The following is a 16,102-nucleotide window of genomic DNA, read 5'->3' as shown; positions in this document are numbered from 1 at the left end:
TCAGCTTCAAAAGCTTGTAATCTTATGTTACCATGCCATCTTGATCCTCAAAAGCTTATCATTGGTCACATGATCATCTCTGTCTGTTTCTCATATGCCCACCCCCTTTGTTGTTGTAGTTGTTTGCAAGTTTGGGCATTCTGGAGCATCTGTTCATTTTTCACAGCCAAGGAAGAACCATATGTTTCATATCTGGTTTTTAAGCATGTTTTGATACAACAGGTGGCAAATCTTTAAAAACTATTATTAACTGTTATTACTTTGCCATCTTCATTTAGCACATGGGTGCCGGGACCGTTCCGCTCCCCAGACAGAAAATTAAAGGACACATTGGGGGGGAAATAAATTAATGTTTTTCATCCCAACTTTGCAACTAGCCAGACAGCTTGTAACAAGCTCTTTAAGGAGAATAGGAACTTATTTCCACTTCCCTATTATTTACACCCTTCTTTCTCACAAAACCTGCCCAGTTTAGAAGGTACCATATATATACAGCACTAATCCAAGTTAATATATAATATATATATGGCACTAATCCAAGTTAAATAAAATGCACTAAAAGCATTGAAAGTCTCATTTAAAGGTATCTTATTCTGTTGGTTTCAAAGGGATATAAAAGTACAATCAGAAGCATGAGTTCCATAGGGTTTATTTCCTATTTATATTTATTCCCTGGTGGGGTAGGCATAGGATTTCAGTTGTATGGTGCAGTTCTGTGCATGTCTATGCAGAAGTATGCCCCACTGAGCTCAACAGGACTTAGTTTCAGGATTGTCATTGTCAGAGCTACCCTAGGTCCCAGCTCACAAAGGACCAACGCTGCTTCGTTGTTAAGTATAAAAGTCTTTATTGAAGTTCAGTTTCACTTCGAGCCGCAGCGCGCAGCCCCACGTCTCAAGTGTCAGACCACTGATGCTCCGTCTGAGTCTCCTCCCCCTTGACACCAATTTAAGATTCTAGCCTTGCTCCACCTTCTCCGCTGCTCCTTCCTCCTCTGGGTCCGCCTGCCCGCCGGGGTTCCGCCCTTTCTAGCCTCTTCTCCCGCTGATTCCCCTGAGCCTTCTCCCTCCCTCCGGCGGGCTTTAGGAGCTGGTTCCCCATCCGGGTCTCCTGCTGTTCCGCGCGCCTGCACATTTGAACTTGGCGCGCGCGCCCAGCCAGCAGCTTTCCTTCTGACCGTTCCACTGCTGCTGTCACTGCTTCCCCCTTCGGGGGGGCTAGCTGCAACTGACCTCCCCTCCATTGGAGGCGTGGTCAGCCCTGACTCCCTCTCTGGAGGAGACGCTGGCCCTGACACATGTGACTCTTCCCCCCCACTACGCTCTGGTGGGGAAACTGGTCCCGATCCTCCACTGCTGCTTTGGGGTTCCCCTCTGGCTCCTTGTTTCTGGTGCGTCCCCCCTGGGACCCCCCTTGCCCTGACCATCGGCGCCCCCTTCTGGGAATCTTCTGATTCGCTGGAGAAGCTCATGGAATCTCTCGGGCCACTGTCATACTCCCCTACGCTGCCCTCGGATCCTTCCCCTTCGCTCTCCCAATCCTCTCTCCCCAGTGCTCCTGCTCCTGATTCCCTGACAGTCATGAATAACTTTTAACGGGATTAGGTATGTTCATGGAGAAGTGAAGAACGTTGAGACATGTATTTCTACAATAGGGAAAAACAAGGTGCATATGTTGATAGGTAGCACAACCACACTAAAGGTTTGCCTGCATAATGGTATCAATGAGGACAAGTGAAGCCAAAGTGGTGAGGGGGGAGGGGGAAGCATGAAACATCAATATAAATAGGTGAGAGATATATATATATATATATATATATATATATATATATATATATATGTGTGTGTGTGTGTGTGAAAGAAAACACTTTTCAACACTGCATAATATGTTCTCAAAAATAAATAAATCTGAATAGTTTCCAAGTCAGCCAGACTTGAAACAGAAATGCTGGTACCAAAGTTTAAATGGTTTATTCTTGTGAAAGGTCTGAAAATTTGTCTACAAGCTGAGCCCAACGTGCTTTTAATGCAGTAAGTGGGGTGGTGGTGATTTTTAAAGCACAATGTGTGACAAAGACTTTCACGCTGGCAGTTGACCTTGATAAATTGCTACCAGCACCTAGTTAGATAAGGATTCCTTGTTAAAATAAACAAGATTGCACTGGACTGATTGGAACTCTAAGCATTTTGTGGTATTCTTGTTTATCAAATGGGCAGAGCAAACCTAAGTGGGTGAGGAAACAATAATTTCCTGTTATTGTTATTGTTGTTGTTGTTGTTGTTACTTCCCAACCTCAGAATAAAAGGAGGCAGAATTGAGCTCGTTGGGTGCTGATATATTCGTGGACGGCTGTTTCTAAATGATAGTTGCAGTGATGGTGGACGTGGAGTTAGAAGGATGAGGCAAGGATATAGGGAGAGGATGTATGAGCAACAGATCAGATGCCCATAGGGCAGAACAGACTCCAGGGAATAAACAAAGACAGTAACTGTGCATTACTCACCACCACTGTGTTTGTGTGTGCAGTCAATGATGGGAGGAATTCCTGATGAAGTGTGGCACTCCCCCATATTACTTTATCAAGGAGTGGCTGGTGGCTGGCTATCAAAAGAGAAAAAGGGTCTATTCACATATCCATTTATGTGGATAGATCTACCTCCCTCATATAAATGAATGGGGAAGCCCCAGTGTGTGTGTGTTGCTAGTTTGGACTTGCTCAATTTGCTTAGCGTAGGCAGTTCTTTCCAAGAACTATTCTTCTGGAACACCAGCCTTATTTACTTCGCGAAATAAACATATTTGAATACGTTTCCTTTGTGGGAATATTTCCCACTTCTGATGCACATACGCCTTTTGGTACCATCAGCAGTTAGGTTTCAGCATAAAACTGTTATCCTTAATTTGAATTCTACTGTCTGTCATTTGCTCATTTAAAGGGAGTGTTGATTGACATGTGGATATGGAAAAAACATATTTGGAGATGGAACAACTATAGCAGAATACCCATGACAGAAGAAACATTATTCTTAAGAAGACAGCACTTACAGAACAATGTCAAAGAAGTGAGAGGCATAAAACTAAACAGTATTCTAAAACTGTATCAGTGTTGGAGGGGGGAAAAAAAGAGATCAAACTTTGTCTGAAGCATGAAACTTTAAAAGGAAATCAAGCTCAGCATTCAAAAATACTGTTTTAAAGAGGAATGCCAAATGATCTGGAAGGAAAGAAAAAGGTTCCATGAAATAGTTACATTTGGAAAAGCTTAACAGTGTTATCACTCTGATCTGAAACACGTTGATCTGGAATGAAGTCCTGTTTATTTCTATCAAGGGATAAGCTGAATCTATTAGTTTTCAGTAACATTCTGCTCCCCCAGCAGTGCCTCCTCTTTTTAGTCATTTTATAACACATTTCTTTGCTTATTTGTTTAATCGCTTTCAACTGTCCTGTGTTCCCACTAACAGCAAAACGTGATTGGCTCTGCTGTGATGTCATCCTACCCACTATGTGATCCCTTTGAGTATGAAAATTACAGTTAATGGCATGAGCTGTGACCTGGAAGTTCCAGGTTAAAATTTCAACTCATTGAGCTTGGTGAACTCATTGGGGGCCTTGGGCAATCTACCTTCTCTCTGTAATAATATGAAGACAGTAATAGCTGTCCATTTTATAGAGCTATGGTAAGGGTTATTCAGCTAATTAGGAGTTTGAGGCACTTACAAAAAAGTTACAGGCAGGTAGCCGTGTTGGTCTGCCGTAGTTGAAACAAAATAAAAAATTCATTCCAGTAGCACCTTAGAGATCAATTAAGTTTGTTATTGGTATGAGCTTTCGTGTGCATGCACACTTCTTCAGATACTCTTCTGTTTCAGTGTATCTGAAGAAGTGGTCATGCACATGAAAGCTCATACCAATAACAAACTTAGTTGGTCTCTAAGGTGCTACTGGAAGGAATTTTTTTATTTTGTTACAAAAAACTGTTATACAAATATGCTTTCTATTGTCTTGTTGTCCCATCATTTCCTATCATGGTTTGGCCCTGGATAATGAATAGGTGATATACATTCCAACTACAATAACATTTCTAAGCAAGCAATTCAGATATTCAATTTTAGTAATCCTATACGAGTGCATTCTAATTTTATGAAACTCACTCCGTTGTAGGCTGTAATATAATAAACACTTACGCAAGAGTAAATTTTCGTTGAACTGAATGGGCTTTACTTCTGAGTAGTCATGCATAGGCTTTTTTCTGTGATAGTGCTCCACAGAAATTTTATTTGCTGTAAAGTCATTTGCTATAATAGCTTAAGAAAAATCAAACCGAGTATAAGACATTTTCTTTCCACTCCTTTGCACTGCAAATAGTAATATAAGCTTAATCAATAATTACCAACTGAGGAGTTAGCACATTATAGACAGGTTACTCAAGTGCTCTCAACCATCAAGTCATTTAACAGTTAACTTATGGATTAAGCAGCTCTTTTAGAAGCTGAATATAAAAATGGCCATTTAAGTTGATCTTTTCATCAATATAATCATCTCTAGAGTTGTCTCTATACAGTAGGACTGCTGCTATGCAAAGTCCAGAACAAGAGGAAACTGAAAAATTGCATCCGTTAGTACAGCTGTACACATGACCATTAATACTATTTTTTTCAATATGGTTGGCTAGTTATTCCCCTGTAAGAAGGACTGTACAACAAATCAAGTCCTTGCATATAATATCTTTAAAGGGAATAATTTTCCACTTCTTGCATTGCAAGTCAGTTGCCTCACCATTTAAAAAGATGTCACATCTATTACAAATACCTGGAGAGTAGGTGTGCTCTTATGTCTCCCATTGTGGAGTAATAACAGCCTCTGGAAGTATTCTTGCTGCAGAGCCTGATTCTCCTCCTAATTTACAAGAGCTGAAGCCAATTTAGAGCCTGGAGTTGTTGTGCAGTATTGTGTGTTTTTAGAGCACCAGGGATAGCAGCAAATACAATAGGGAACATGTTAAAGGTAAAGGTAAAGGGACCCTGGCTCATCTCGCTTTATTGGCTGAGGGAGCCGGCATACAGCTTCTGGGTCATGTGGCCAGCATGACTAAGCCACTTCTGGCCAACCAGAGCAGCGCACGGAAACACCATTTACCTTCCTACCTATTTATCTACTTGCACTTTGATGTGCTTTTGAACTGCTAGGTTGGCAGGAGCAGGGACCAAGCAACGGGAGCTCACCCCTTCGCGGGGATTCGAACCGCCGACCTTCTGATCGGCAAGTCCTAGGCTCTGTGGTTTAACCCACAGGGCCACCCACGTCCCTTAGGGAACATGTTAGCAGGGAGTTAAATGTGAGTTAAATTCTCCATGTCATATTTTATTTTATTTTTTAAACAAGCAATGTGAATCAATCCTAAAATTTGATGGGCTCACACAATGAGGGATCGTCACAGGACAGAGCAACGCCCCATTGCCCCTTCTACCAAAATAGCATCCTCGTGGGCATTCAGCCATCATGCTACACTCTTACAAGGAATGGGAAGCCTATGTTCCCTCCTCTACTTGAGTTTAGCGTCCTTTTCCACTTGGTCAAAAAATACAAGACATTCATGTTCCTGACTCTTCAGAGGGAGTGGGTTGGACAAGCAGATCTAGAACATAGGTGCAAACAGGCCTTCCATTTCCCAGAAATTCCTGATATACCATAGTGTGAGAAAGCAAGGCTCTACTATGCTATATGAGGGAATCCCTCTCTATGTGGGCATATTGATTTATGCCAAGTGTTCTTGCAACCCGAAGTGTCTTTTGGGTACACATGGCACTTTCTATAGCAGGAGAGCAGCTGATCCAAATGTACAGGGGTTTTTTTGTTTTGTTTGTTTTTTGCATTGATATTTTCTTCCCCAGGCAACCAGCACTGTGGAAACCTCCATATATTTTCTGTTGCATCAACTCTTGCCACAGCAAACTGCTCCGTGGAATTTCTGCTTCAAATATTTTGTAGCCAAAGTTGCTAAAAGTGTCTGTGGAGTGTGTGATTTCTGACTGCAAGTTGGAAAATAGCCTTGTTAATGCTATAATCTGCTATAACACTAAAATTGCTTTAAATCGTGGGGCTAGGCTGCTGGCCAAGGATTCTTTTGTTAGGTAGATTGCTGGCGAATAGCTCAAAATGGTCAGCTGATAGGAGCTAATGGCCAGGAGATGGTCTCCTGAATACATGGAGATCACTCTGCCTTCAGTATTTTGAAGGGGAAAGGCATGGGTAGGCAAATGTTTGGTTTGGCCTAATAGGGTGAAGTCACTTAGTAGAAGAACTAGTAGGAGAAAATTGAAAACATGTTCCATTGGCAAGCTGAATAATATTTCTAGGCATTGTCACCTTGCACATAGGCTACATCTTTCAAGCTACGAATTCCAAGTTTGCTATTTGCAGGAGTTGTCCTGTTGCTTTTGGACCAAAGCTGTTTGCTAAGAAGCAACTCTGAAGTGTCCTGCACCCTGGTGGATTAGAGGATGCTTGATGTGTTTAGTATGTTTGCAATTGAAATATAGACTTCTCACCGATGGATTTCGTTCAACTAAAAAAAGGAGGGGGGGGGGGGAAATAGGCCAAAACCCAAACCAATAAAATTAATTCGCACAGTGAAAGAATTTGCAGACATTCTGCCAAACTGTGATGTGTTTCCAAGGAAGCCAAGTTCAAGATCAGTGCCAAGTGGCATAGGGAGAAATCGGATCCCATTCTAATGAGCTGGCATGAGTTGGGAAGATCAATAACTGAAGGCAGTTATTGTGCGATGGCAAACTGTGAGCCAGTTGAAAAGTAGTTGGCAATCAAAGAATATCAGGGTCTCCCTAATCAACTGAGAGTCCATGCAGGAATGGAAAAGTAAAATATGGAACCAAAACAAAATATTAACCCTAGAAAATTAGGGTCTCTTTATAGATCATGGTCAGAAGCGGGGACAGGGACTCCCATTCTATGCACTATGTACTTGGAAGCTACTCTCACAGAGCTTAATAACCTTCCAGAATAAGTGAGCACAGAATTGCATTCTTAACCCACTAGATGCTGGATTTGCTGGAAATCACATGTTTGGGGCTGTTACTCACACATTCCTGAGTGTCATTTAGTTCCTCATCCTTTAATCAATCAATACTGATGGCTTTCAGCTGAGTGTGTCAATTGATGTTTGTGGTGACCTAAGGAGAAATGAGAGGCGTATCCATGTTGTTTGATCTGTTATGGCCCATTCACAAATCCAGACCGCAACAATGATCAAGTTCTTGAACATATGTATGTGAACTGGCTCACCGCTGAAGGTTTAAAAGGTTTTATCGCTGCTGCCATATGCAATTGTCTACACAGCTTACACAAAGTTTTAGGTCTTGTAGAAGCAGGCCATATTAATTCACATGTTGTTTAGATTCTGCTTAATAACACAGAGACTGTTTAGTTCTTGTACCCCCATATTAGTGGAAGTTTGGGAATACCTTTCCAGGTCACTTTCTTTTGGAGATCTGACGTTGCTGGATACTTAGGCTGACTTTGTAAAAACGTGTTTATTTAACAAACGTGCAGAGTAAGAAGAAATGATAAGCATGCACTAACTGTCCCCGGCAATTTTACAACTGAAGCAGGGCAACTCATTCCATCCAGCAAGTCCAGAGGATACTACTTCCCTCTGGACCAAATACATAGTGAATCTCTTTAATCATATATCCGGTAATACATTAACTCACAATATTTTCCTTTCACATTTCATCTTTCATGGACTGGTGTCACACAACTTTATCTCTGTTCATTTGCGGCGTGTGTATGTCTCACATTTCCTTCAAAGAGCTCAGGGTAGTGTGTATAAGACTCCAGTTGGTCTTCATTCTTGGTACTGGTCAGGCCCAGAGCTGGTTAGCTTTAGAGCAGGGGTCAGCAAGGTTTACCTCATCTGGGCCGGTTCACTCCAGCGGAGATCCCTCTGTGGGCTGGACTGCGTGCATGCATGAGTGAATGCGGCCACGATTTCCTGCATCTGTGCAGACACGATTTTTGGCATCTGTGTCTGCGCAGGCACGATTTCCAGCGTCTGAGCATGCACAGATGTGATTTCTGGCACCGTGGAAGCGAGTCCCCGCGCCACACTGCGCTGGTTTAGTTCAGCGCGCGGGGGCTCGCCAAGCAGGTGGCTCGGTTTGGGGGTGGCTCGGGGGCCGGTTAAACAACCCCTGTGGGCCACTTGTGGGCCATGGGCCTTAGGTTGCCTACCCCTGCTTTAGAGACTGAACTACAGTGGTACCTCAGGTTAAGTACTTAATTTGTTCCGGAATTAACCTGAAACTGTTCTTAACCTGAAGCACCACTTTAGCTAATGGGGCCTCCTGTTGCTGCCGGGCCACCGGAGCACGATTTTTGTTCTCATCCTGAAGCAAAGTTCTTAGCCTGAAGCACTATTTCTGGGTTAGCGGAGTGTGTAACCTGAAGCGTATGTAACCTGAAGCGTATGTAACCCAAGGTACCACTGTATATCTGAAGCATTCTGACTTGAGAGTGAAGCTTCCTTTTCCAGTGAACAGTTAGTAAGCTGTATCAGGATGTCTGCCCCACAGGCTCCAACAACAATCAGATTAATTAGCAAGTGCTTAGTTCATGTATACAACTATGCAAACTGTTATTGTTATGAAAGCACTACAATATACATAAGGCCATGTGAAATGACCCTTGGGAGGCAGACTTTCGGATAAACAAAGGCACTGGTGCAGAAGCCAATCTCTTCCCAAATCAGATGACAATGCAATGCCTATGGTGCAGAGATTTGCTTTCAAATGAAAGAAGAAAGATCACCCCCACCCTAGAAACTGATTTATTCTTTTGCAGCTAGCTTCCTGGTCATAAAATGCAAGCCATTTTGGGGCCAGCGAGCATGTGATTTTGAGCATCTCTCAGTATGGATGTTGGTATTTCTGTATTCATTTCCAGTCCCATTGCCCTCTATTCTGAAGAATAAGATTTATTCTCCTTTATCCCACTGACTCTTTGGCTCCATGTCTGCAGGTACATTTCTGTAGATAAATCCACTACCAAGCCTAAATAAGGTTCATCTATGAAGGAGAGTTCCTTATGCTTCTGGTACTCAAATACAGCAGTCCTTAAACTTTGGTCACCTCCAATTAGATAATCTGCTCTTGTTTTAATTATGAGATTATGAGCCATTTTTCTGCAGACCTTATAAATTGGATTGCTTCATCCAGCCTGTTGAAGGGTAGGCTTCTGCACTTTGCAGTTTCAGAGGATTCCAGCTGACAAGCACATTTTGTTAGAAAACACACCACAACGATAGCTGCCTAATCTCTTAGAAACCCGGTTTAATGCTCCTTATTTAATTTCAAAATCAGCTAGTGGCAGAACATGGCCAAACACAACACACAACTGTAATCGACTGCATGTGCAACACAAATGATGACTTATTGTTATCTTTCAATAACATCTTTGTTACTCCTTTCAAAAGGAGGAAAAATGTGAAAAGTATGAAAGTGATATTAAGCAGATGTTAGACGGTAGTTGTCAATCTTGTCTAAGCATGCAGGTGCTAATGTGTTATAATTATCCCTTCTGGCAGTTGATATTTAGGATTTTGGATCCCACCTAGTCAATCACAGCTGTAATTGTTAAGCTTCTTACATAGCTAATATGCTGGGTAATAACTAGATCAAGATTTAATATTTGACGTTTACTATCAATTATCTTTTCTTCTGACATACATCTCCAGTACTCAGATTCCTGGAGATTAGGCACTTTTCCAGACACTCCGTATAATAAATAAAAAGAATTGTTGCTGTGTAAGACTTAAATCAAAGAAACATCATGATCCACATTTCTCCAGGTTTATGCAATATATTTACTTGTAGTAATTTGTCTCACATTTACCCCTCTCTTTTATCAAGTTGCTTACAGAAGAAACCCATAGTTCAGAGTTCCATAGCAATATTCTGGCAGAGTATGAAACTGGTACTATTTCTACACAGTGTAACATACCAAAACATCCATATAAGCAAGTGTAGCTTGCTCCTACTCTATTTGCTACGGTCTGAAACTTATTTTACTCCTTGTGACCTGCTAGTCCAGAATTCCGCATGACTACGATTCCAAAGATGGTTAGGAAGTATCAATTATGATCAAAACAAACCAATCTAAAATCATAAAGCACTTCCTGATCAGTACTTTTGAGTAAACATATCCTCAGATTTCATTTGAAATAAGCATGCTAGTTCACCAAATCTGAACGCATGGTCCTGCCTCCTGATGGGGTGAATGGTTATCTGGGCAACGCTTATGTGATTGATGATGGTTAGGTTTTGCATGGCAAATATTTTCCAGAGTCAATCCTCTAACTGAGATCCAAGAAACCACTAGGCTTGCCAAAGTAGTAAGATTTTTGTTGTTCTCCCGTAGGGTCCCAAACTATGACTTGAGAAGAAGCCAGGATCTGAAACCATGTTCTGATTTGGGCTTGTTCTAACAAACCACAATTCCCCGACTTGGGCATCACAAGGAACCATGGGTAACTTAAAATTTAAAAAATGAATGCTTTTAATCTCCCCCCTCTGTTGCAAAAAGGAAAAAAAAATTAGGAGGAGTGCATACACCTAAGTCTTATGGGTGCATGTTGAATGTTTCCTGTTATATCTGACATGTTCCTGGAGCTCCAAAGGTATCTTAACAATTCTCAGAAGCCCAACAAATTATTTACCAATATCATCTAGTTCAGCCTTCCCCAGTCTAGTGTCTTGGTACTCTCCAGATGTTTTGGACTACAACTTGCGTCATCCCTCACTAACGGACCCACTATTCCTTGTGCCAAGTTAAAATAGAAAACCACAGTTTTGCCCAATAAAATTGTGAGTGTTTGGAGCATCATAAGCAACAGCATACATGTCTTGAATTTTTTTCATATGCACTAGCTTCTGAACAAATGTAGACAGGTAGTTTGTGTTAATTAGAAAAAAGGCAATTTAACCTAATCTTCTCCTTTTCAGACAAGCTGGCAACACAACAAATAATGGCGGAAAGCGCTCCACCATTGAAAACCACACTAGTAATCTTCGAAACAATATTGTTACAAGTTAAGTACTCCCTGTTGCCTCCAGCAGACAGGGTCTCGTTTCAAGAGGATCTTGCTCAACTTTGAATGGGAAACGTCTGAAATGTTGACAGCACAGAACATTAAGGTTTCAGAGCAAAACAAATGAAACCGGACCGTGTCATTTTGCAATAAAACACGAAGTTGTGTAATAGTGCCTTTTTAAAGCCACTTGCACATTTCAAGACTTCAAATAAAATGCTATTAACACAGACAGATAAACAGGCTAAGCCATTATTTGCCTGGGGTGATACCCTTGTGATTTACAACAGGCAAAGAAAATATAGTAGCATAGCTGTTCAAAATTGAATGATATCAGTACCAAAATAATCCTTTCATAGAGCTATAAGGGCCTTTGATAAGAAATTCAAAAAAATTGCATGTTTTTTCAAAGCAAATCCAGTCACATACAAGTGCCTATTATACAATCCAATTACTTTTGTAAGTGCGCCTGTAAAGTTACTTTTAGTTTGACCATCAAACAGGAAGCCTTCACAGATGTTAACGCAGCAGTCAGTTCCTAACACTCCCTCACACTTTAGCACAGGCACCCCCAACCTGTGGCCCTCCAGATGTTTTGGCCTACAACTCCCATGATCCCTAGCTAACAGGACCAGTGGTCAGGGATGATGGGAATTGTAGTCCAAAACATCTGGACGGCCGAATGCTGGGGATGCCTGCTTTAGCATGACCAAAAATAGAACCCTGGAAGGTGAGATGTTGGTAGGAGATGGCTTGATTACATTTATTTCTTTGCTTATTTTGAAGGTTTAAACCTCATACAGTGGTACCTCGGGTTAAGAACTTAATTCATTCTGGAGGTCCGTTCTTAACCTGAAACTGTTCTCAACCTGAGGTACCACTTTAGCTAATGGTGCCTCCCGCTGCTGTCGCGCGATTTCTGTTCTCATCCTGAAGCAAAATTCTTAACCCGAGGTACAATTTTTGGGTTAGCAGAGTCTGTAACCTGAAGCGTCTGTAACCGGAGGTACCACTCTATTTCAATCATATGACTTTCAACACTACTTACAAATAAGAGGTAATGCTACAACCCCCCCTTCCCTAAAAAACCCAAAAAAACCTTACACATAGTTAAGTTGGCAGGGGTGCCAACTTGAATAAAATATTGGGGGGGGGCAGGTAAGCAATGCCCTACATAATCACATGATGTAGTGTGCACACATCATTTGAATGGCAGTGCCCATCATCTTTTTTGGGGGGTGGCCACCTCAAATATTTTATTGGAGGGGGGAACCACAGCCCCTAGGAGCTGGCTCCTATGGATCCTAGTACTACATCCAGGCTCCAAAGAACCATGGAACAGCAACTCAATCTCCCCCCCCCCAACGCTGTGCAGGAAACTGCTTTCAAACTGCATTCTTTCAGAATTAGTGCACAATTCACCCTTCTTGAACACTGCTAACACAGCTGCACACAGAGGGGATCTGCTATAGGACTCAAAGGAACCTTTTACCTGGGTGCATTGCTATTACGTAAAAGGAATGGGTGGCTTCTCTAGGGACATTCACGCAGGCCATTTGCATCAGTGAAAAGTCCTCCGGTGGGACCACGTTGCAATTTGGAACACGGCCTGTTTCCACAAGACAGACTTCAGTGTAGAAATGGTACTGCATGTGTTTGCTTGGAGCCTTACAGTTAAACCTCCAGAGGGGAGAAAAATCATTTCACTTTCTAGTAAAGCGTCTAGTAAAGCGTCCAACCCAATGGAAATTAAGTTAATAGCAACAAACTCATCCCGCTGATTGTTAGACTAGCTTGTTCTGGAGTGTGGTTTATGTTTACAGTGGTACCTCAGGTTACAGATGCTTCAGATTACAGACTCTGCTTACCCAGAATAGTGCCTCGGGTTAAGAACTTTGCTTCAGGATTAGAACAGAAATTGTGCGGCGGTGGCATAGCGGCAGTGGGAGGCCCCATTAGCTAAAGTGGTACCTCAGGTTAAGAACAGTTTCAGGTTAAGAATGGACCTCCAGAACGAATTAAGTTCTTAACCCGAGGTACCACTGTACTTTTCTCGTTCACACCTTGCGGAGTGCAAATCAGCCTCCTTTGTAATTTGTTTGTTTGTTTGTTTATATATTTATTAATTTAAAAGGGGTTGTTTGTTGTTATTTTTTAACCTGCCTTTCAGGGTATGTTGTCCCTATAAGGAAGTTGAAACCAATTTTAATATAGTAATAACATTAATAAAATATACAATCAACTCCACTAATTTATATGCAGCAGCAAAAAATAATAATAATGTAGAAGCATAGCACATTAGGAATAGACGGATCTCTGGCTGAGTCACTCATCTTGGCTCAGTTGGAGATACCATCCGAACTAGTGTATGTTCTCCATCTGAGCATAGCCAAATCTGGGATAACTACCAAAAGAGGGGCATTCTGTGAGGGAGGAGAGCATGGGGAGATTTCCCTCTATTCCAAACTCTGTATAGCTCTGTCACAGGATCTCGCAACTCTTTTTTAAAGGCTTGTTTCCCCTCTGCTATGCTCAGCCCAGCTCAGCCCTTAAACTGAATAATGTTTGAAATAGGAATATGTTACATGTGAGTAATTTACCTAGGTATGACTTATGCTGGCTTCCTATAATTTGGAATGCTGTGTTAGGGAGCAATCCGAATGCAGGATCTGCCAGGATGAGCAGAGTTTGAAATAAATGGAACTATGCCTGAGCTGGATGATGCCAGCAGTCACGAAATTAAAAGACGCCTGCTTCTTGGGAGAAAAGCAATGACGAACCTAGACAGCATCTTAAAAAGCAGAGATGTCACCTTGCCGCCAAAGTCCGTATAGTTAAAGCTATGGTTTTCCCAGTAGTGATGTATGGAAGTGAGAGCTGGACCAGAAAGAAGGCTGATCGCTGAAGAATTGATGCTTTTGAATTATGGCGCTGGAGGAGACTCTTGAGAGTCCCATGGACTGCAAGAAGATCAAACCTATCCATTCTTAAGGAAATCAGCCCTGAGTGCTCACTGGAAGGACAGATTGTGAAGCTGAGGCTCCAATACTTTGGCCACTTCATGAGAAGAGAAGACTCCCTGGAAAAGACCCTGATGTTGGGAAAGATTGGGGGCACAAGGAGAAGGGGACGACAGAGGAAGAGATGGTTGGACAGTGTTCTCGAAGCTACCAGCATGAGTTTGACCAAACTGCGGGAGGCAGTGGAAGACAGGAGTGCCTGGTGTGCTCTGGTCCATGGGGTCACGAAGAGTCGGACACGACTAAACGACTATACAACAACAACAACAACAACAACAACAACAACAACAACAACAACACGCTTGAGCTGAGGCCAGGCTAATTCCCCCTGGGGAATGACCTTCATTGACAGGGATTCTGCAGGAGAAATTATGAAGAAGGATGTGCTACCCCCGCCCCCGGGGCCCCATGCCTCTCCCCTGGGGTCTTTCCAAAATGAAAGCACTCTCTCCACACACACCTAATATAATGAGGGACACAAATAAAAGTCAAGAGCCATACAACATTTCGTAGAAGTCCCTCCTGCAGTGCACACATCTTACACAGATGTAAGTCCTCTTGAGTTGTGTGGGGATGGAATTGAATCCTCAGATTAGCTTCACATTTTGCCTTTGATACAGACTCTAGAGTGCAAAGCATGCACACATTATGCCAGTTGCGGATTCTGTAGGCGGTGTGTATTGTTTGCTAACTTTCACTTTAGATGCATGTAACTGGCAACCAGAAAATAACTGAGCTGCCCATAAAGGGATCAGTGCCATTTTTATTGCGGCATTATGTTTTAATTATTCAAGTGTAAGCAAGTAGGCACCAGATCTATTAAGTAAAGAATAAATCTACTATAGTTAGATATAGCATACTAAGCAATTGTCTCTTTAAAAAATAAAAAAATATATAGCGGAGAAAAGGTTCCACAAAAAAATGTCGTATTTGTATAGACTCCAAATCCCCTCTGTTTAAACAGAGTGATTAATATCAGCTCCTGTAGGAAATTAAATTCAGGGAAGAACAGTAATATGCAGATATGCAGATTTCTAGACGGAATGGCTAGCCCTGGGTAACGGAGTCAGGTTGATTAATCTGCATCCACAGAATACAAAATGAAATGCAGAGCTCTCCTGGGTTGCACTAGAAATGAGTTTTCCTCCTTACATTAGAAATAAATGGACACACACATATCCACACAAATTGCAAAGGACCTTTAGAGCATGTGGCATGTTTACATATATGATGTTTAATATTTTAAATGAATATGTCTTGGCTTAGAGTGAATAATGAATTAATATTTCATTATATATGTATGCATATAAGTATGTTTACACACACACACATATGCACACAAGCCAAGCACACTTTAATCTTTGCTGATCTGAGAAGTATAAGACAATATTGCGCATCCACATTAAAGTGCATCTTTGATTCATTCATATCTGCCTACTTTGCAGGAATACAGTTTGGAGATAAATATCATCACAAACAGTGTCTCATGGAGGAAAGAAAGTGAGACCATACAGCCTTACTTAATGCTCAGGTTTAAAAAAAGAAAAAAGATTTAGTCCAGTGTATTACTTCTACAGTTAAAATCATAACAAAAACCTAACCACGATGGAACAAGGATACAATTGTACAGGGTGAGTTTGGACAGGGATAAATAACATTATGAATAATTACCACCACCACCTTAGCCTTTTAAAATGTTAATCTGTTTACATTATCTGTCCCAGATTAAATGTAAGAGTTTTGATCATGTAATAATGCCTTTTTAACAGAAAAATATTTACAGGAAAATTCAAAATGTCATTTTCAGGCTCCCCCACCCCCCCTGTCGTTACTGGAAACCCAAGCCTGTTATTTAAAATCGTTCACGGTCTCTCCAATAATTGTATAGAAGTAGGCATTATGCTATATTATTAAAGCTGTAATTTCCTGCTGAATCTGGCTGGATGTTTCTTTTTATCACTTGGCAATTTCTATC

At 41.6% G+C, this 16,102-nt stretch overlaps 2 long non-coding RNA genes across 12 annotated transcripts in view; one reads left to right on the top strand and one right to left on the bottom strand.

Moving 5' to 3' along the window:
* The window catches only part of LOC310761289, a 374,003-nt gene that overhangs the window by 173,758 nt on the left and 184,143 nt on the right, over positions 1-16,102 (bottom strand). The window lies entirely within an intron of this gene.
* LOC310761282 overlaps positions 1-16,102 on the top strand; it is a 364,443-nt gene that overhangs the window by 308,236 nt on the left and 40,105 nt on the right. For 5 of the 11 annotated variants that reach the window (XR_014547313.1, XR_014547314.1, XR_014547316.1 and 2 more), the window contains 2 exons: positions 10,438-10,546; positions 11,022-11,967. The exons of 4 other annotated variants lie outside the window; for them this stretch is intronic. This is a non-coding gene — a long non-coding RNA (uncharacterized lncRNA). Of the gene's footprint in view, positions 1-10,437; positions 10,547-11,021; positions 11,968-15,572; positions 15,758-16,102 lie in introns of those variants that run through there. 2 more of the 11 variants (XR_014547312.1, XR_014547315.1) reach the window with 2 other exon arrangements.

The sequence above is a fragment of the Podarcis filfolensis genome (genome assembly GCF_964270895.1).
Source record: "Podarcis filfolensis genome assembly, chromosome: 4".
In the NCBI taxonomy this organism is placed as follows: domain Eukaryota; kingdom Metazoa; phylum Chordata; class Lepidosauria; order Squamata; family Lacertidae; genus Podarcis; species Podarcis filfolensis.
The sequence above is the reverse complement of the archived record's forward strand: the minus strand, read 5'-3'. Positions and strand labels throughout refer to the sequence as shown.